This window comes from Urocitellus parryii, chromosome 6, assembly GCF_045843805.1.
Source record: "Urocitellus parryii isolate mUroPar1 chromosome 6, mUroPar1.hap1, whole genome shotgun sequence".
NCBI classification, from domain to species: domain Eukaryota; kingdom Metazoa; phylum Chordata; class Mammalia; order Rodentia; family Sciuridae; genus Urocitellus; species Urocitellus parryii.
The window spans coordinates 29918963-29941386 of NC_135536.1; the positions used below are offsets into that span (position 1 = coordinate 29918963).

General features: G+C 40.8%; 1 protein-coding gene across 4 annotated transcripts in view; it reads right to left on the reverse strand.

Annotated features, from left to right (window-relative positions):
* Positions 1-22424, reverse strand: part of Rgs6 (regulator of G protein signaling 6) — a 557159-nt gene that overhangs the window by 389634 nt on the left and 145101 nt on the right. The window lies entirely within an intron of this gene.

Here is a 22424-nt window from a genome sequence, read left to right on the forward strand (position 1 = left end):
TGTAGGCACAGAATACCAAGTGGTGAAAAGAAATCTGCCTGAGACATGCAAAGCACTCACATCATGAATATTAAAGATTTAAGTGGTCAGGATTCTAATGCTTTATTCAACATTTTCATCCTCCTTGATGCTTTATTTCCTCCTTCCCTAGTTCCTATTGTGGAATGAATAGGCAGACAATATGAATAAGCCTTTGGTGCTTAGCTAAAACTATCTATAAACAACTTTCCTGGTATTTTAATGCTCAGTACAAACAGCATGCTTTCTTCTTTGCTGTCTGGTTAATTAAATTCAGAAATCAAAATAATCATGCTTTCCTACATGGAGCAAGTTTTTACTATAAAAGTTAAATTAATAATGAATCTTGGGGCCCTAATCATCTCTAAGCTCTCTGAGCAGAAGGTAGTTTATGCCAGGTAACTGAGCAAAGCCGCTGACTGAGTTAGAGAGGATCACTGGTTGCAAGCAAGGGAAGTTCTTTCTGGCTACCTTAGGCTACTAGGACCTTGGAGGAGAATATCTAAGGCTAGAGAATGGACAGAAGTGTTAGAAAACCAAGCAGAAACCAAGGGCAGCTGAGTAGCAGTTATTGCCAAGGGAGTCTCTGTCTAACGCACCACAGCCAGTACCAGCGACTGGCGATCAACACTATGTCCTGAAACCTAAGGGTTGTGTGGTCTCTGCAAGACTTCTCCCAGATCCAAAAAATTCAGAGAGATTCTGACTGGCCATGCCTAAGCAAAGTATCCTTGCTCTCAGAAGATCTCTCCCTCCAATAAACAAAGCAACAACAAAACAGGTGAAAGTCCACTGTGCTGAAGTACCAAGTTTCCCTCTGAGAGGGTGCAAATACAATTCTACCTTCACCTAAGTGAGTTCAAGATTCTCAAGTTTTTAGAATGCTGCTTGGTTAGTATCAACCCTCCCCCATCCCTGCAGGTGTCCTGGTCAATTTTACACCTGTATGCTGGTTTTCAGTAACAAGTGACATAGATTCTATTCTCATTCACAATATCTAGTAGGCTCTTGGCATTTGAAGATTGCACATATGTGTCTTTTATTCTTAAAGTATACACTTTATGTGTTATAATAGGAATGATATTGTGATTTTTAAAAATAAATATAAATGTACATAACACATTTAGATATAAGTATATATGTGCGAATATATATATGTGTGAGTGTATATGTGTGTGTGTGTGTGTATACACACACATATCTCCAATATGCCAAGTGTCTTTTTGTACCCTAATAAGGCAAATGATGGCTGGAGATAGTTGAAGGGGAACCAACCATGTCACTAGTGGATTGGACCTTTCCTTTGGGGAGGGGAAAGGAGCTAAAGGTTGAATTGTTCAGCGATGGACAATTATTTAATCGATTACATCAGCTTAATGAAGCTTCCTTAAAAATCCAAAAGGACTGGATTCTGAGAGCTTCACAGTTTGTGTACAATAATGCATCCATGGGCCAAGAGGGGGTGGCACATCTTGATTTCATGGGGACAGGAGCTCCTGTACTCAGGACCCTTCAGAACCTCTCCCTATGTGTCTCTTCATCTGGACGTTCATTGGTGTCCTCTAAAATATCCTTGGTGATGAAGGGATACTCGCAAGTCTTGTTTCCTGAGTTCTGTGAGACACTCTAGCAAATTAATCAAACCCAGTGAAAGAGTCTTGGAACGCTCCCCCCAATTTATGTCCAGATGATCAGAAGTACAGGTTATGGTTTATAACTTGGAATTGTCATGTTAAGTGGGGGGCAGTCTTGTGGGACTGAGCCCTTCAGCTGTGAGATCTGGGTCTGTCTCTAGGTTGTTGCTATCAGTACTGAATTGAATTATAGGACATCCTGCTGGTACGTGTCCGAGAACAGTGCTGATTGTGTGAAATTAGGAAAAACAATTTAGTCTTTCCTACGTCTTACAGGGTAAGTACTCTCACACCTACCATATAGGGCTGCAGAAAGGATTTTACAAAACAAGACACATAAAGTCCCCAGGAGCCAATGTGATTGTGGAAGACTGTAGCCATGAAGCCATTGAGGACCCTAGCTGGACCACGATGGTTGTGCCTCAGTTTGTAGTGTTTGAGAATTTGGGGATCCCATAAAGTTTCAGGGTGCCTCACCTAATCCATGAGCTACTGCAATCCAGTGGCATTTCTTTGTTAAAAAATATGTGATGTTGGAGGTAGACAGATAAATGGATATTGAAACAAGGTTTGTATTATGGTTTGGAATGCGAGGTGTCCCCCAAAAGCTCATGTGTGAGACAATGCAAGAGGGTTTAGAGGAGAAATGACTGGATTGTGAGAGCCTTAACCCAACCAGTGAATTGATCCTCTGATGGGGATTAACAGAGTGGTAACTGAAGGTGGGTAGGGTGTGGCAGGAGGAGATGAGAAATTGGGGGTGTGCCTTTGGGGTATGGATTTTGTATTTGGCAAGTGGAGATTCTCTGCTTCCCTATCATCATGTGAGCCACTTCCCTCCACCACACTCTTATACCATGATGTTCTGTCTCTCTTTGAACCCTGAGAAATGGAGCTGGCTGTCTAAGGACTGAGAACTCTGAAACCGTGAGCCTCCAAATAAACTTTTCCTCCTCAATTGTTTCAGTCAGATCTTTAGTCACAGCAGTGAAAAAGCTGACTAAAACAAACTGAATGTCAAAATTGAAGTACCATCTAAGGTATTCTCTTCCCATTTCACTTGGAGATTACACGGGGCAATATCTTTCAGGACAGTAGGTCCTCAATTTCGCATGTAAGGAAACAGTCATATTAACATAACTAAATATTTGTATAATGATCCACTTAGTGTACAGTTTCATGGGCAGCATACTCCAGAAGACAGCACAAAACTATCCAAAGATTTCTCCAATAAGTAAATTGTTACGTTTCTTTTATTTCCTCACTCAGTTCTCTTAGGTTAAGTTACCAAAATAACTTATGGAATACTTATCATAAACCACATCTCACTCTGTTGGAGATGTGAAGTCCTCAGACTACAGTCTCAGTTCCTTTGCAGTTATCAGTACAGTGGGTCTTCTCTGAAGATGGAGGGAATGTGAATTAGATCTACCCAGAGCGTGACATTATTCTTCAGGAGAGAGAGCCTGCCAATCAACTGCATCTTTGACTTTCTCAGGTAAGGTTACTCAGGCAAGGGAGCTGGGCAGCTCCAGCAAAGCAGGCTTTAGAAAATCTTTCCCTTAACTTTAATGATAACTGTTAGACAAAGAATCCTACAAATTTTCTTATAGTCAATTCCAAATAAAAACCACTGTCCAAGTATAAACCAGGAACAATAAGAAAACAGATCATTCAAAAATGTTCTGAGTTATTTCCTTGACTATTCCTCCCTCCCTCACTCACTTTCCTCCTCCTCCTTCCTTTTTCTATTTCAGCAGCAGGCACAAGGCTAAACACTGAAGACATTCTACTATTCAGCAAAATAGATTCGTTATTTTAATAGTACTCCGAAAATGGCACCATTTAATCGAACTGCTGTTAACCTTGCAATTGTGCATTGTCTATTTCTTGAACGTCAGTATTCCCCACCAGTTCCACACACCCCTCCAAAAATGAGAGAAAGGGAGGAAAGAGAAGTTTGGTAGGAAAAGACAAAAAGAAAAAAAGAACTACTAGGTTATTGGGTTGATCAAATACAATTTTGTTAAGTATTCCTTACCTCTTTCTCCTGCTATGCTAGCTTTTAAAATGCGGAAAAACTTATAACATTAAACACAAAGGACAGGCTAGAAAACAGAGTACAAAGAAAGGATTCTGAGAAATTGAGAGCTGGAAGGGGACTTGGTGGTTATTTAATTCAATATTCATAGTTGATGGCTGAGAAAGCTGAGTTTCCATGTCTTTACAGGAACCCTGTGGCAGCAGCCACCAAGAGCCTGACCCAGGGCCAGGGCCAAGTGAGCTTCTGTCCCACAGGCCAGGCTGAACTTCAAGATGCTAAAATACCTTGAATTTTCCCATAAAATTTCTTAAGGCCAAGGTTATTGTCATGACCTTAAGGATAAGATTTCGGGTTTTGTGTGTGAGAACCCCAAGACAATGACTCTATCAATCCTAGTCGCTGGCAAACTCCAGTGATCATCCATGTACAAGGCATGTAGATATAAAATTAAGCTATTTATAAACTTACAGAAAGCCTATTATGATGATTCATTTTATTTGTCAGCTAGGTTAAAGGAGAGCCATGAAACTATTAAAACATTATTTCCAATGTTACTGTGAGGGTGTTTCTGGAAGAGATCAGCCTTTGAATCAGTAGATTGAATAAAGAAGATCCACCTTCACCAAAGTGGGCCAGCATCATCGGATACCTGGCCAGCCAGAAGATCGCAAAATGGTAAACACAACAAGAAGGCAGAGGAAGACAGTTTCCCTTCTAAAGCTGGGACATCCGTTTTCTTTTAGCCTTGGTCAGAGATCCTGGATTCCAGGGGTTACACTGTTGAGTCCCCTGATTCTCAAGCCTTTAGACTGAATTACAATTGCCAGTTCAGCTGATTCTCTGGTGTGCTTTATGCAGATCCTGGACTTCTAGGCCTCCATAATCATGGGAACCAATTCCAACAACAAATCTCTTATAAATCTATATAAATCCTACTGGTTCTGTTTCTCTGGAGAACCCTGATGAATATACCTATTAAATGATATTTTCCTGCACCAACTTCTGTGCCCAAAGATCTAATAAATATGTTTATGCACAGAAACCCAGAAAAATGGGAGATGCCTCTGAGGGTTTACCTAGGCACCTTGAAAATGTTGAAGTGTTAGAATATCACACCAGGCAACTCCAGGACAGCTATATGTTGCTTGGGGAAAAGAATGATCAATGCCATTTCTAAAGGATGAGGTACTGAGCACACATATGAGAAGACAGAGATAGATCCAGTGAACATGGAGGTGTGCCACAGAAACACTTATTGTTCTGAAGCTGGCCAACACATTCAGAGATAATAAGATAGAGCAGGAAGTCACCAGATAGCTTCAACTGATAGGTCTCATGATCAAATGGGCAAAGGAAGAAAACCATGTCAACATTCACAACAGCTAAACTGTGGAGCCAACCTAGATGCCCTTCAGTGGATGAATGGATTAAAAAATGTGGCATATATACACAATGGAATTTTACTCAGCAATAAAAGAGAATAAAATCATGGCATTTGCAGGGAAATGGATGGCATTGGAGAAGATAATGCTAAGTGAAGTTAGCCAATCCCCCCAAAAACAAATGCTGAATGTTTTCTCTGATATAAGAAGTCTGATTCATAGATAGGTAGGAAGGGGGAGCATGGGAGGATTAGATGAATTCTAGATAGGGCAGAAGGGTGGGAAGGAAAGGGAGAGGGCAGGGGATTAGCAAGGATGGTGGAATGTGATGGACATCATTATCCAAAGTACATATATGAAGACTTGAATTGGGTTATCAACCTATTTTATATATAAAGAGCTATGGCAAATTGTGGTATATATGTGTAATAAGTATTATAATGAAAAAGTACAAGTATAAAGCATGAATTGGTGTGAATATACTCTATATACAAACATATGAAAAATTGTACTCTATATGTGTAATAAGAATTGCAATGCATTCCGCTGTCATGTATTTCAAAAAATAAAATCAATAAAAGAGTTTAAAAAAAAAACAGTATAAAGGTTAAAGTCAAGTGGTTGATGTAAGTGGTTAGGAAACACATGAAGAGGCATGATCTATCCAAGAGAAATCTAGCTGCTAGGGGTGCCAAACAGGCTTTATCGTGAATGACAATTCCAATCAACTGAAAGTAGTTGCCTAGACTTCTGTGTTGAGAAAAATGCTAAGACCAGAATATTGGGATCCACCGTGGAGAAGCCACCTCCGTGAAGTCCAGATCATAACACTGGCACTGAGGACAGAAAGACTAATATGAAAGTTGCCTTCTAGAAAGTAACAATGAGTTGGCCATCAATCATGAAATATATAGCTCTGGCATTGAAAGATGAATAATCTGCTTCCCATAATAGGAAATCTTGGCTCATGGCAGGAGATACACAAATTCAAGGCCTTGCCTGATGATAGAGGCATGGGCAGTATCAGTTATGTTCATCCAATCAGACTGGTACCTTCCTATAAGATACCTTCCTATTCCATGAATGGAGGGAGCACTTTGGAAAAGGCTATTGTGTAAGGTAGGGAATTTTAAGGAGAGGGGGATCAGAAGCCAAGATTGGGAAAGGGAGGTCTAGTAAATGCTCTAAAAAAGAAAAAAAAATATTAATATACTTCACTGTTCAGCATGGCCAGTATTTACTGATGTTCCTTCTTAAAGCTTCAATAAGCTCATCCTAATGTCCCCTTTCTCATGTCCATCAAAGGGTGACCGAGTGGGAACCACTGTACTCTTTCAGGTTCTTAATTCTGACAGGATTGAGTAACTATAGTACATCTCAAAATCCAATAAACACAAGATTGGGGAGAAGAAAAAAATTCAAAATATTGGAAATGTGGAAGAACAAGCAAGGTAGATAAATAAAGAGTATGGGGGGGGGGATAAAAAAAACCCTCCAGAGATCTTGAAATTAAGAGATAACAAAAGAAATGCAGCTAGCATAAGAGCTGAAGAAGAATCTGCCAAGAGAGAAGTGAAGAGATAAATGGGATCTGCTACCCAACAAGAGATGAGTACGTTCCTGCTTCTGCCACATCTCCATGGTCCTGCAGGCTCCTTCTTCTAAGAGAAACGCATCCCAGGACATTGCAAGTCAGTCACATTTTAAGGAGACACCGTAAAAATATGACTCTGAAAATAAACCACAGGCATATAAATGCTGAGTGGAGCACATTTCCTTTAGTCCAATGCCAAACACCTTCTGAAACCGCTCTGTGAGCAAAACATTGCCAAAGAGACTAAGATCAATGAAGCCAAGTCTCTTATTTTTCAAAGAGTCTGTCAGAAGCTGATGGTGCAGGCTGTGTCTGACAGAGAAAAAGACCACAAACAAGACATGCCTTGCTTTTCAACTTGGACCCAACATGTGTTAACAAGCTTAGAGAACACCTTACTATGACCATGGTCGAGAAATTCTTGATAACTTTTGCTTTCTTAATTGTCCTCAGGTGAAAGAGTGTTAAATGAAAATGTAGCTGCAAAATGATTGACACAGACACTAACACAGAGATTATATACAGAGTAAGCCGTCATTATTCTTTGGACCATTGGGACCAAATACAGCTGTGCCTGGATATTCACGGGGACTGGTTCCAGGACCCTCCACAGATATCTAGCTTGATGGATTCTCAAGTTGCTTATTTGAAATGGCATGATGTTGGCATATGACCTGCACACATCCTCCCCGTACCTTTAATCATCTCTAGATTACTTATAATGCTAAAGTAAATAAACGCAATTCTATATTGCTTAGAGAATGATGACAATTGAAGAGTCTGCATATATTCAGTACAGATAGTTTTTTTCCCCCCAAAGATCCTTTTAAATTCATTTATTTAATTTTTGGTACCAGGAATTGAACTCAGGGATGCTTAACCCCTGAGCCACTTCCCCAGTCCTTTTAACTATTTTATTTAGAGACAGGGTCTCCCTGAGTTGCTTAGGGCCTTGTTAAGTTGCTGAGGCTGGCTTTCAACTCTCAATCCTCCTATCTCAGTCTCCCGAGCTGCTGGGATTACAGGCATGCAGCACCCCGCCTGGCTCCCCAAACACTTTTGATGTGTACTTAGTTGAATCTTTGGATGTGAAACCCACGGAAACAGAGTGCCAACGATATAGTCTCTGGTATATATCTGATGCTTAATTAAAACCATAGGGTAGGTGAATAAAGCCAACAGAGCTTGTCTCCCTGTTGCCGAGGTCAGATGGGTAGGACATGTTAGTAAACAATAAACAAGATAAAGTCTGAAGAGTTGTAATTTTTTTGTGTAAAAGTCCTGTGAGATAACAGACAAGAGAATAACTAATCCTCAAAAAGAGTGGGTTTAAACTTCTAGGATAGTGACCTCTGGAGTGGGTCTTAAAGATCGCCTGGGATTTTACTCTGTGTGTGTGTGTGTGTGTGTGTGTGTGTGTGTGTGTGACTTAACTTGCTTTATAATCACAACTCAAATGTCCATGGAAGTCAGCCTAAAGCTGGGCTTCTAGTCAGCACTCAAATTAATGAATGGTCATAAATCTATAAACCAGGCTTACTCTAATGTATAGTATTAAGAAAGTATACGTAAGAATGGAAATAATGAGGGAGGGGGTGCTTCAACCCCTGACACTCGAAATTCTCTTCTCTATTTAACTCACCAAAACTGCCCCTTAAATTATTCAGTCTGTTCTAATTAACTCCCCAGAGAATTATCTTCAAGGCACAGTTGTTGGTTGTTGCCTGGGGCCAAACTCCAAGCTAGCTCTGGGATGTGGGGATGTGGGAGGCATATAGAAGTTTCTTTGCACTTGAGGATTTCAGTTAAACAGTAACCTTGGGCGAATGAGAAGGGGAAGAAAAATATAAAGATGCCTGATGAACCGAGCGGGGATATGGAATTTCATATTATAGGATGTTGCTGGCAGCTCACGAGAAAATGTCCCTTACAAAACCAAATTCCAAATAGGGGAACACAAAGGATTGCTAAATATTTGAATGGAAATAGTAAGGTTCTTCCCCAAACGAAGCAATCCTTTTCTCTAGGTTATCACTGTAGACTGGGAAATCCTAAAAAGATGAGACTCCATCAAGAGATCCCAGAGGAACCTCCAAGCTAGTGAGATAATGATGCCCCAAATCCATAGACACTAAAATAGCTTGTTAGCAAGACCAGATTGAAAGAACATTTGAGAAACCAGTTACGACAGCTAAGTTGGGGGATAGGAATCTGGCCCAAGAGAACAATCCTTAAGCAAAGGAAAACAGGCAAACCCAGAAGGCCTGCGTGAGGGTTGGGTTAACAAGACGTGAAGGAGGGGAAGGCAGAGACGGAGACAGTCACGTTTAGGCAGCAGGGAATTTGAGCTTCCCCACTGCAGGGCTGAGTCTCTGTTCTCCTGTCCTTGGGGATCAGGAAAATCACTGCCAAAGGAGTTGTAAACAAGAGCCTCACACTGAGGCTCTCCCGGTATGGTCCTCCACCACCCGCCTGTCCCTTCACACACACGTCTGTGAACAGACTTTTTCTTCTTCACCCATATATGTATCTGGCATGGCCATGTGAGGTATGGTGTGGACTTTCTAGGAAACGGCTCTAGGGGCAACAGGAATATACCCACAGGGTCACTGTCTAAGCAAATGAGAGGAAAACAGTCCCTTTTAGAATTTGCTACCATTGTGCATCAGGTAGCAGATCAACTTGTCTGCCAAGGCCTCATGTAGTACAGATGGCCACGCATCCTTGGTCAACATCCCTGTGGTATTAAAAAAAAAAAAAGTCTATTTTGTCTTTGTCTCCAGTTTCTGTTGCAGGCACACAGCTTCAAAAACCATTGGTAATTCCAGTATGATAGGAGTATTGTATGTTTTTTTCTTTTTTTTTTTTTTATAATGAGCCCCTTTGGGCTATATTTTAGTTAGGTTATCAAGGTGAATCAAAAGAGCAATTGGCCACACATAACTAGAAGGCTGGAACTCTCAGCTTCATCCCCAGCCTCTGGGGAGAGAACTTAGATTAAGTTTATCATCAACGGTCAATGAGGTTAATCAATCATGCCTAAGCAATGATGCCTGGAGGAACACTGTTGGAAAAGGAGGTTCTGGAACTTTCCTGGCTGGTGAGCACACTGAGGTGCCAGAAGGGAGGAGCATCCCAGCCCTGTGGCAGATGCTCTTCTGGGACCCTTCCAGCTCTCCCACTACATAGGATTATTTTTATATCCTTTATAATAAATAGTATTTGTTAAGGATGGGACTTTCCTAAAGTCACCAAACCTGAGGTGGCACAGGGGAACCCCCAGATTTGTAGCCAGCTGGGAAGAAGTAGGAGTAATTGGGGAATATCATATCTCACCACATAATTATACCACTACATAATCCTCACGCCCTGCTTTTCAGTCCAAAAATTGGTCTATGACCTTTCATCGCATAATTGTCACATGGCATAATTCTATTTGTCACACTGCTTACAAGGTAAACACAGCAGCAACATCTTCACCAGTGGCATATGGGTGCACATTTGTCTTCTCAGGCACTGGTGTCCCAAGCCTGGAATTCTCAGTGCTTGGGTGATGTCTGTGTATTTGAAAGCCGATTGGTGTGGTTGGTTTATAGTGCTGCAGGGCTGATGGGAAACCCAGGAGTAGCTCTGAGGATGACGGAACAAATGCCGAAGCCAATGACAGGAATGTAGAGTCTTTGGACAGAGAAGATTAGATTTTGTAAGTCCATACTTTGCAACATTGTTGTAAATGATCTCAAGTATAATATTTCAACTATAATGCACAAATCAATAACAATCAATAGGCTAACATTTTATTTTTCAGACCGGAAAAATGTTTGCTAATCTGTCACAAAGAAATAATGTGGGTCAGGGTGGGCTATTCAATTTTGATCCATTTATGAGTATTCCATGCGCCCTAATCTTGCACTGAAGACAGTTTAGTAATAAGCTATTTTGAAGTAATCCCAGCACGATTTGTTTTTAAAGAATGCTTCACACAATGCTTGCACTCCACTTTTTTGCAATAGAAAATTTGGCATAAAATCTGTGGTGACTATGAGGTGAAATATAGTCTTCTACCAGAGGCAGCCCTATGGAACTGAGCCCCAAATTTCATGGAGTCTGAAGCAGCTCTGGGTTGTTGGTGTCAGCATGGAATTAACTTGCAGGGTATCCAGTTGGCTTTGGAGAGTTATTGAAAAAACAGCCAGCCCCCTCAAGAGGTGGAGTTTGTTTCCCTCTCTCTGAATCTGGCCCCCATGACTGCTTAACTAAGAGAGGAAGCAACCCAGGGCAGTCCCAGGCCTCAGCCTTTGCAAAGCCTGGAAGCTGCTACCATTTTTTAAGAGGCCTGTGCCAACAATCACATTAGAAGTTCAGCTGCCCTGCTGGACAGGGCAGAGAGAGAGGAGAGGCCCTGAAAACAGAGTGCCTTATATACCTGCGTCCAAGGGGAGCCTCCAGAAACCTAATCCCAGCTGTTGTCTGACCACAGGAGAGATGTCAGATAACCGGAAGAACTGCCCAGTGGAACCTAGAGAACCTGCGCAACTGCAGGGATGAGCCACTGAGTTCTGACAGAGTTTATTAGGCAGCCAGCGATACTCAGCAGGAACACCACAGCCAGGGACAGGTGTGGGAACAGTCTGAGAAGGCACCCTGAATAACAACATCAAAACTCATTTCAGCTTGTTATCAAAACTCATTTCAGCTTGTTTGCTTACCCATATGCTTACTTATTCATTAAACAAGCATTTATTGAATCCTTACTTTGGGCCAGACTCTAGGTACTGAGAGCTCAGATGAAAGAGAATTCTTGCTTTTAGGAACTTCCTAGCCAAATCACCTCATTTACTTTTTTCCTTCTTTCATAAAGCTATTAACTTTTATCCTCAGTACTTTTCTTCATTTCTTAGTTTCCCACTTCTCAGGGCAAGCAAGATTCAGCTCAAGTTCCTTCTCTCCATGAAATTTTCTGAGACTCCTCTGGTCTCTATATTTCAGTTTCTCCAATTGCAAAATAAAGCCTAAAGGATAGGTAACAATATTTTTAAAATACTATTATGAGGTGAAAGAAGAACATTGTTTTAAAAAACAAAAGGCTTTATACCTTCTAAGGAAATTTAACTAAGCAGGTAACATTTTACTGTCAGTCCTAAAATTGTGTTTATCCAGAGAAATTTTGTGAATCACATTAAAAGCTCTAATAAGTAACTATTGCTCCTGCATCTGCTGGGCAAACCGGAGGCGGATCATTCTGCTTTTCGTCCCTAGAAGAGCTGACGTGGAGACCAGGCAGATGCAGTCACATACTTTGTGGGAACTGGGGGACAGCAGACAGGCCTTTTCTCCTTCCTACCAACATAACCACGTGTTTCTGAGCATCCCTTAACTGACTTCCCACCATCTATTAATTAGCTATAAACTTCACCAACTGTACCTGCATTGGCACTTCTGTTCATAATCAAATGTTTATTTAATTAAGCCCTTCATCAGAGCCTCCAAGTGCATAAGAGTAATGTTTTTTTTTAAAACATTCAACAATTGACTTTGGCAGCAAAAACTCAACACAATCAAATGCTATCACATTGCCAGTTTCAACAAACACAATGAGATGTGTCAACAATGTTTAATGAAGGTTGATGTTAATAGTGCATATTGAGTGATCATTTAGATTGAGAGCAGAAATGAACTGATGGGCACAGTATGAGTATTTGTAAATCCTAATGGAAATACTGGCCAATTGTTTACTTCAATTTGATAAATACCATCAACAAACTATATTTCGGAAATAGAGCTACTTTGAGCTAGAATGCCATAATTCAAAAATGCACTTTAATACTAAATAACTCCAAGCCTATAATCTCATATCTCATCTTAATAAGCACCTAAACATTTCTGTAATTTTGTCATTAAGAAGTTCAGGGGATTGGACAAAGGGAAATAAAGGGAAGGGAGTGGGGATAGGAATAGAAAAGATAGTAGAATCATCTAACGTGACTTTCCTGTGTACATATACCACAGTGACTGTCCACATCATGCACATTCACAAGACTGTGATCCTACTTAGAATAAGACATAATCAATGTTCATATGTCAAAATAAACTCTACAAAAAAGGCCTGTTTGGTTGGTTGGTTGTTTATAATAGGCAAAACTGGAAGTAATCCAGATGTCATTCAATGGGTGAATAAATAAACTGGTACATCCATACCATAGAATACTACTCAGCAGTAAAAAGGAACGGGCTATTGATACATGCAACAACTTGGAAGAATCTTGAGACAATTATGTTGGGGGGTGGGGAGACTATCCCAAAAAGCTATATACTTTATGATTCCATTGATGTTGTATTTTTAAAATGAAGTAGAGAAACAGAGAACAGATCAGTAGTTGCCAGGGGTCAAGAATTAGAAGTGGACCTAAGAAAGGGAAGCTAAAGGATTCTTGCATTAATGGAACTGTTCTGTATCTTGACTGCACTTTGTCAATACGCTGGTTTTGATACTGGGCTACAGCTTTGCAAGATGGTACCATTGGGGGAACAGGACAAATGGTAGTATTAGAATCTAGTACTTCCCACAACTGCATGTGAATCTACAATTACCAAATTATAAGTTTAATCTTAAAAAAATGTCCTGGTTAATTCTGTTCTGTAGGAGAATTCTGCTGAAAGGTTGAAGTGTATACTACTTCTACATCACTGTACATCTTAAAAACATACTAGCAACCACTGTTATTTCCCAAAGTAATGAACCCCAGATTAAGAATTATCCCTGTTTTTTTAAACCACAGTTTAAGGGGGAAAAAATCAAACAATTAAATGACAAAATGTCTTTTGGCTATACTTAGGTGATATAAATCTCATAATTTAAAAATTGGAGATAAAGATTTAATATAGTAAAAAAATGCTCCTTTACATACTAACTGTAAAGTAAGGGTACAACTCCTACATTTTTCAGTAATATTGCTATTTTTAATCCATCATTCTTAAGGTAGTTCAATAGGTCAGTGACTTTGTAGCCAAAGTCATTTTTTTCCCTATTTTTATCAATTTTATTCTCACTTTAATCTTAAATCATGTTCTCAAGATTTGACTTGAGGACTTTTTTAAAAAACAAAATCTAAAACAAAACAGAATTTTAAAACACTTAAGTACTCACCTTTTTCTCTCCCAAATAATACACGCATGCACCCCAGCTCCCCACCTATGGGACAGGATAAACCTGAGAGACAAGATGAGCCATGTGGAGTTAGGAGTCAGGGATGGGGGCTTAAATGGAATAGTGGTGACAAGGGACTCATCTTACACATTATTTAGCCATCTGGAAGACAAGCAAGCAAGCAAAAGCTGTGTTTTCTTACAGTCTCAGGTGCATAAGCCCAGCTAGGTCAAAACGTCCTCCCAGTCAAAACAGCCTCCATGGAACTGGCTACATCCAGTCAGCCGCATCCAATGCCCTTAGTTCACATGAGCTACTTGTAAAGCCACCAACTCCAGTGTTTCCTGTTTTCTTAGTAAGAATTGCCGAAATAGCACCCACCCAAAAGGCCTGAAGGAATCAAAAGTGTCAACTGAGCGTATATATGATCACAATGCCCAAAGACTGAGCAGCCCGGGGCTGAGCCATTGGCAGGCCTCCTCTGTGGAAAGGAGCATTGGCACCTAACTGACAGCACCATGGAGCAGAGAGAACCCACGAGAAGAGGCAAGACAGTTACGACCAGAATCAGCAAATCTAATTCTATGATTTACTGAGCTCTTGAACCAGAGGCTGGAGCCAGAGGGCTTCCTGTGGAGCTGAAGTCTACACAAACCTCAAAGGGGCTTTCTCCCTCTACTAACAGAGCTGACCAGAGAGCATGGGCCCTTTCACTGCTCAGCTGCCCGTGCTAGTAGATCGGCCAACCCCAACTGGCAACGCTTTTCTGGCAAACCTGATGTAAGTTTCTACTCACTATAGCAAATTAGCATGCAAGGAAAATGAGGACTTCCATCTCTGAAGAGCAAAACTAAGAGGAAGGAAGAGTCCCAACCAAAACTTCTCGGAAAATTGTCTGGAGAGTAGTGGTATCTGTTCACTGTGCAAGGCCACCTACCAGCACGTGCTCAGGTCAGCACTCTTGCAGGTGTGAAAATCCAAACCTGATGCAGCCCACTGAGGAGTTATCAAGGAAGCAAAAATTGCACGGTGTTTACCTGGCCAAGGTCACTGCAGCCTGCAAAAGCCCTGTCGGCACCTGGATTTGTGGTACAATCTCCTGGGCTGCCTCTCTTTGAAACCAAATCAATGATGCAGCCTCTGGGTACCTACAAAGACATCCCTCCTGAGACACCTGGAAGAAAAGGTTGGAGCACTTTCTACTTCTATTATAAGCCTTTAGAGTCTGGAGAAAGTTGGCTTATTTATTTTTTATTTTTTTGGTGTCAGAGATTGAACCCAGGGGTGCTTAACCACTGAGCAATATCCCTAGATCTTATGCCCTTTTTATTTATTTTTATTTTTTTTTTATTTTGAGAGAGGTTCTTGCTAAGTTGCTTAGGGCCTTGCTAAGTTGCTAAGGCTAGCCTTGAACTTGTGATCCTCCTGCCTCAACCTCTCTAGGTACTGGGATTATAGGTGTTCAGTACCACGTCCAGCAGAGAGTTGCCATATTTTATTTTGTTGACTGGTGGAAAAGAACCTTTAAAAAATATTTGGGTTAGGAATCTTTGAAAAAATGTCAACTAGCATCTCTCCATATTACAAGAGCCTCATCCTTGTCCCCAGTGCTGCCACCTCCTCTTCTCATGTCCTTTTATGACTTTTGGCCTTTATGCTGCTTAGTGTTGGAGAAGGGCACAGGAGTGTGGGGGGGCATAGCTTTGGTATCGATTCAGTCCCTAAGTCCCAATAACTGTGCTGGTACTGAAGGGTTCCAAACATTTATGTAAAGTGAGCAAGAAAAAAAAAGAGGGTCTCTCTAGAATAAAAGGTCCTAAGGAGAGAGAAAGGAAGTTGTCACTCAAAAACCATACAAAAGAAAATTACCTATATTTTTATATAGCTACAATAAAGTCTAGTTGCTGCAGATGCTTTTCAATTTCTATTTTAAAGAATCCACATTTTTTTCTTTTACCAGTAATGAGTGGTTTAAAACCAAGGGTAAACTCTGCATAGATTAAATTATATTTCAAATGTCTAGGATACACTTGCTATTTGGAGACATACTATGGTGATTTGTCTTGTACAGGATTCTTGAGAATCCTATTGCAAAGCCCCTAATTGAAATATAGATTTTCATATAATAAGAGAGAATTACAGGCTCATGCGTTGCTATGCTGTCCTGTGTATTGTGTTCATTATTAAGGAAAAAAAAACTTTGATTAAGTCTCTCTTTGCCTGTAGTGTTTGCTGCAAGCTATGCAGGGCAGGTTAAATTGATGAGATCCCTGGGAGCTTATGAGATGAAAAATGCAGCTGCAGACAGAATGACATTTTTATAACTAATATCAAAAGCTCACATGGAATAAACAACATAATAAAGCAAAGGAGACTGTATCAGCAAACTGATTAAATGGCTCTTATTATTATTATAGAGTAAGTAAGAGCACTAACTTCTGTGCTTTTGCTGCAGGAGACCACAAAACATCTGTCACCTAGCTTCTGTTTCAGAGAGCAATTAGTGCTCTCTGTTTAAAGGTAAATGCCATCTATATACTGTGATTTTGCATATCCTGTCACTTATTGATATTTTGGGGTCATTTTGGTCATTACCCAAGGTAATCATGCTCTGGCCAGTTTGGGATGAACAGTTCTTGAGCAAACCAGAGACAGGGAATATTTGTCATGGAGTCCACTGAAAGACATTTCCATTTGCATATTTTTTCCTGAGCCTTCTAAACGGCTCAAAGTCTTAAGGAATACTTGTTTCCCAGTAAGGATGCACCATTCTTGTTTTACACCACATGTTCATGAAAGGTTTTCTGTGGGTCAAAATTTTAAAAATCGCACCCCTTAAAATAAAGAAAATGGGGCCTGTTATTTAGAAGAGACCTTTTGATAATTTTTCAGCATTATGAATAAATAATTTTTAACTAAAATAAAACAGAAGGTGACTCCTAGTTTATCTGATTCTCTAAGTTTGATTTTCGTCACATCAGGTTTCTAAAGCACAAGTCCTGCTTTCATTATGACCCCCACATGCATGACTGTGCTCTGTGTAATGCCCTATTAAAATGGGGAAACTGAGGCAGAGACTATCTGAGAAGCTAAGCACTCATAAAAACAGCATCCTAATATACACCCAGTAGAAGTTTATGAAACAATGCTTTTTGATTTCTACCAAGTGCACTAAATCTCGCTTTTTGGCTTTAGGACGGTTCTTTCTTAATTCCTACATCCTACACTGTTGAATATTGGAGGTTTATACTAAGAAAAATGGATAGGATGAAATATAAAAATCTCTATGATTATAAATTTTAATATCTAGAAGAAAATCTTGTTTATCATTTTAAAGGATGATAGATTTATAAGTGTCTTGTCCTCAGTCACACAGTTCACTGTGATGTAACTGGAAATATTTGGCTTTTCATTTCAATTCAGATTTTTTTCCACATTGAAGTCTTCACCTTACACAAAAGAGAGATTCTTAGTAGAGCAAAAAGCCCTGAGTGCTGGCCTCATTTAGATTCAAAACAGAGAAGGTGAAATTATAGCTTATAATAAACTTGGTGTTGCCTCTACTCCTAAGCCCTGGACCACAATTCTTAAGAGAACCTGCACAAACAAAATAAATTTTACTAGGGAAAGGCAGGAACATTTAAGGAAATATAAGAAAATTAAAAAGAAAACATATATGATAAATGATGACCTCAGTTACCAGCAGACAACCTAGGTTTGAATCTGGCCCCAAGAGATACTAGCCCTCAGCAAGTAAATTTAATCTGAGTTCATCTTCTAGCTTCATAAATCTCTTCTAAGCAGAACAGGCAGTTAGATCTCCACGGTCTGTACCAAGGGCCCCTTTTACTCAGGCCACATAAGATGGGATGAGTTATCTGAGCCCAAGTCAAGGCAACATTGGCTTAAGAGATGCACTAGTTTAAACTCTACAGAAAGGTTATTCCAGTTTGCTTAGTGATTACCTGACTTAGATAGCATTCTCAGAGAATTATACATGGTAACAGGAGCCAAGAAGGCCATCAAGATGTTGACCATTGGTCCCAGCCTTGGATAAGCAATAACAATAATTACATGATGTTGTTGACGTATGCTCTTTTCTACCCTAAAGAATCGTCTAGATAGTGGTTTCTCAACCTTGCCATTACTGACATTTGGGATGGGTGATTCATTGTTAAGATTCACTTTTCCAGACTAAGACACTGCTGTGGGTACTAGGGACACAAAGATGATGAAGAGTCAGTTCCAGTGTTTGCAAGTTCTCAGCTAGCTGAGGGTCTGTGATGCTACAGCAGGCACAGTAGCCTGGGACTCTTCAAGAGACAGGCTGAGCACAAAGGTTCAGAAGGTTAAGAGTAAGATGTTCTTCAAGAGCAGTCAGCTGTCCAGTGGGCTACCTGGATGTCTGATGCTTCCACAAGACAGCAGACAGTTACCAACCCTCACAACCTCCCACTTTTGATTTGAAGGATGCTTTTAATACACAAGCCAAGGAGCAGCACAGTGCGTGGCACTCAGAGTGTTATGCTCAATTGAGTCCCTCTAGGTGAGTCCTCAGGCTAACTAGGTGTGCCTGGAGAGTTGGCGTTTCATTAGCATAAACAGGTCTAGGATAGGAACCACCTGCACCTTCTCCCCTCCCCCATTCCCACTGAGCAATAAGATGGTCAGGTTATGCAGGTCCATCAAGGCTATGGAGTAGAGTGGCACTTGTCAGTGTGTGTGTGTGTGGTGAGGGCAATACAGCTAAAGCATGGCACAAGAAAGGTGTGGCTGTGTTCACCACGCCTGGTTTTGCTTCAGAAAAAACAGAAAAGTTGAGTCAGAAACTCCATAGTGTCACCAAGTTCATGCTTGTCAGCAACAGCTAATTGTTGAGCCACTGGTGCTGAAGGGGGTCAGGGAGGAAGTCAGCCAGGGTGTGGTGGTGAAGAGAGGCAGGGGGATAGGGTGAAAGGCACTGGATCAGGAATCCTGAGACCTCAGCTCCTTCTTATAACTGGCTATGGGAACCAGACAAAGCTCCCTCTGAGAACCTTGAAACTCAACTTATATTCATTAAGATATCATTGACACACAATGAACACATCTCAGGTGCTTCATTTGATAAGCTTTGACAATTGAATACACAAATGTGCCTATCCCATTAAATAAGATGTAAAAGATTTGCAATATTCCAGAAAGTTCCCTCAGGCTGCTCTGAGCAAGGTCTCCTCCCTGCTAACCAGGCCACCGCCACTTCCTCATCCCCTTCCCGGGACGTTCGTTTGATGTATTCTGGTGTATCATACAAATGGAATCTGGACTTATTCTTTGGGGTCATGTCTCTTTCCTTTATGTTTTTAAGATCACCCCTATGTACCAATAGGTCGCTCCTTTTACTGCTGAGTATTATTCTATTATATGAATATAGCACAATGTTCATCTGTTCTTCTGTTGATTGACATTGGTATGATGTCCCATTTTCAGCTATTATGAATAAGGCTGCTAGTGACATTATTGAACCAGTCTTGTTGTAAACCTGTTTCTATCATTTTTGAGATACTTCACCTTCAAAGTTGCAGGCTATCTCATGATTTTGCAGGTACTAGGGGGATTGCTACAGGAGTAAAAATAGCAAACTCAAGACTGTCCCTTTCAAGTTTTCCACCAGAACTGCTCTTCTGTTTTGCAGATGAAGCATGTGTATAAGGTGTCATTTGAAAGAAGGTTCCCACCGTGTTAAAAAAAAATGTTTAGAATCTCTAATATTCTCATTAGTTCCAAGGGTCTATTATTTCTTAAATATTTCAAGGGAACCATTTCATTGTTTAGATCTAAATTATGTCCTCTAAATTTTCCACAATCTCCTACCCAAATCCCTCTAACAGAGTCTGCCATGCACTGATAGTATAGTACAAATCTATCAGCAAGACCTTCACATTTGCTCTCAAGACTTCTGCTGTCCCTGGGGCTCTAGTCACAGTGGGTCTATTGTCCTTACAAAACAAAACAAGCGACCACCAGCCTTGCACCTTAGCCCATGCTTTCTCTGCTACCAGGACATCCTTGCTTGCTTCATGGCCAAGTTTCTACTCTCATCTCTTAGTCTAGATTGAAACCCACACTCTAGAAACCCTTCTAAGTCCATTAGAATACTTGTGCGTGTCCATCAGGACACATGATTTCCATGTCTTATATCAGAGCTGCAAATGCTATACCTCAGTCCTCAATTCCAAACTGTATGGGCCCAGGACAGTCTGTGTGTGTGTGTGTGCGTGTGCGTGTGTGTGCGTGTGCGTGTATGTGTGTGTCCTTTTCTCCCTTCCACTCTCCCTCACCTCCCTCCCCCTCTTCCTCCTCCTCCTTCTTTTTTATATTTTTTCCTGTTCAACACCAAGAATATTGTTCCATAAAGAATATCTTTGTTTATCGAAGGCTAACATCAATATATGGAATTTGATTTGTGAGCATATATAACCAAGTGCAAATTCAGGCTGTTCATAGAAAAAACAAACCCTAGGGCTGGGGTTGTGGCTCAGTGGTAGAGCGCTCATCTAGCATGTGTGAGGCCCTGGGTCTGATCCTCAGCATCACAGAAAAATAAATAAAACAAAGATATTGTGTCCAACTACAACTAATAAATAAATAAAGTGAACCCTATAGGACACCCACAGGAAATTCATTCATATGTGTCAATAACTTTTAAATCCATGGCCAATCTTGTAAATCTTGCCTCCAACAAAACTACCAACTAGTACAAAAGGCTCATGGAAAACTACTGCAGAGTTTCTTTCACAAGTGCTGGGATATGATTTCCCATACACAATGACAGTCAACCCAAATGTCTCCTGAACCCTCACATTGGTAGGTTTTTGCCCCATGGTCTATGTCAACTGCTTTCTTGAACTGGGTCTTAAGGCTCAGTCTGATTCCCACTGCATTATCCTCCTGTTCAAAACTTTCCTTCTGTAGATTTAGATGCTATTCTTTCCCTTCTTGTTGCATCTACTTGGGAAAAAATGAAAGAAAAGCATCTGGAATTCTTCAAAATCAACCTCATTATATAATTACTGTGTACCAACCACATATCCTCCAACTTGTGTGTGCCCTGGAAGCCTTACGACATAAGGCAAAAGTAGATAATATCTCTTAAGAAAACATGCACTGAAGAAAAAAGATGAACTAATGTCTTTTGGAAGATTCCACCAAAACCATGCCAAATAATAAAATTTGGGGAGACAGTAACTTTTAGAGAAATATTCTCGACAATTCAATGTTTTCCCAGATAAATAACTCTTTAAACATCCAAACTACTTTTTTGGCATTTTAAGTGAAATATACCTGTCAAGAATGCACTGTTAAATAGATTTTTCTTAGAAGAAATTAACACTATTTCCATGTCTTCATGATCTGCATTAGGAAATCCATTGCCATGATGGCTTATCATCGAGCCAATGCCTCAGGATGTCTTAAGTATGGTGGTATCCCAGGTGACGCCCCTGTCCTGACCTCAGAAAGATACATTTGAATTCTGGGTCAACGGTCCTACTCTGAGGCTATCAGAGACTGCATCTCGCACTGCCCGTAGCAGGGTGCTTCTTTTTCCATTTGTTTCTACTCACACAACGAAGTGTACTCAGATGGATTCTAAACCGAAAGGAACAGGGATATTTGTGCTTTTATAATTCAAATTTAAGTGGGCACAGAATCACTGAAGAGTAAAATCTTGTGAAGACATGGGGAATAGATGGAGGGAAATAACCCACTCAGTGGAGGCTTTTGGATCAACGGGACAAGAACGTTGTAGGAACGTATAGGCAGTAACAGGACAGAGGCTTTTTTATCTATCTATCTATCTATCTATCTATCTATCTATCATCTATCTATCTATCTATCTATCTATCTATCTATCTATCTATCTATCTATTTTTTTGCTGCAATTGAACCCAGGATCTTGCACATGCTAGGCAAGGTCTCTATCAGTGAGCTCCATCCCAGCCCTTTCTTATTTTATTTTGAAAACAGAGTTCTCCTGCCTCAATGTCCCAAGTAGGTGGGACCTACTATCAAGCCCAGTTTGGGTTGTTTATAAGCAGAGACTCATGACTCTCCACCATTGATTGATAGTCCTCATAGCCAATAGTCAGTTGCAGGGCAGGTATCATGGATCCCAGGAGGTCACAGGACAGAGGAAGTAGAGTGCAGGACAAGGAGGGAAGAAGGGGAAGGCAGAGGCTTGTCTCTCCAGCACACAGCAGCTGGCACAGATCTCTGAAAGCATAAATCAGATCCCATCACTCCCTGACCAAAAGTCTCCCATCACCTCCCAGAATCCCCAGGGCTAAATGCAGATTCCACACCATGACCCGAGAACCAAGCCCCCACATCACGGCTTCCCCTCGCTACCCCATATGACCCTTTCTCTCCATCCTCCTCCATGCTCCAAGTCCCTGGCATTACTGCCATTTCAACACACCAAGTCGTTCCCATCCAGGGTCTGGCTGGCTCCAGCTTCTGCCTGACATATTTTGCCCTCAGCTCTGTGAAGGGCTGCCCGCATCTCAAACACCAGTCCTCACCGGGGCCTTTCTTAGACACCCTGGAAGTCACATAACTACATCAT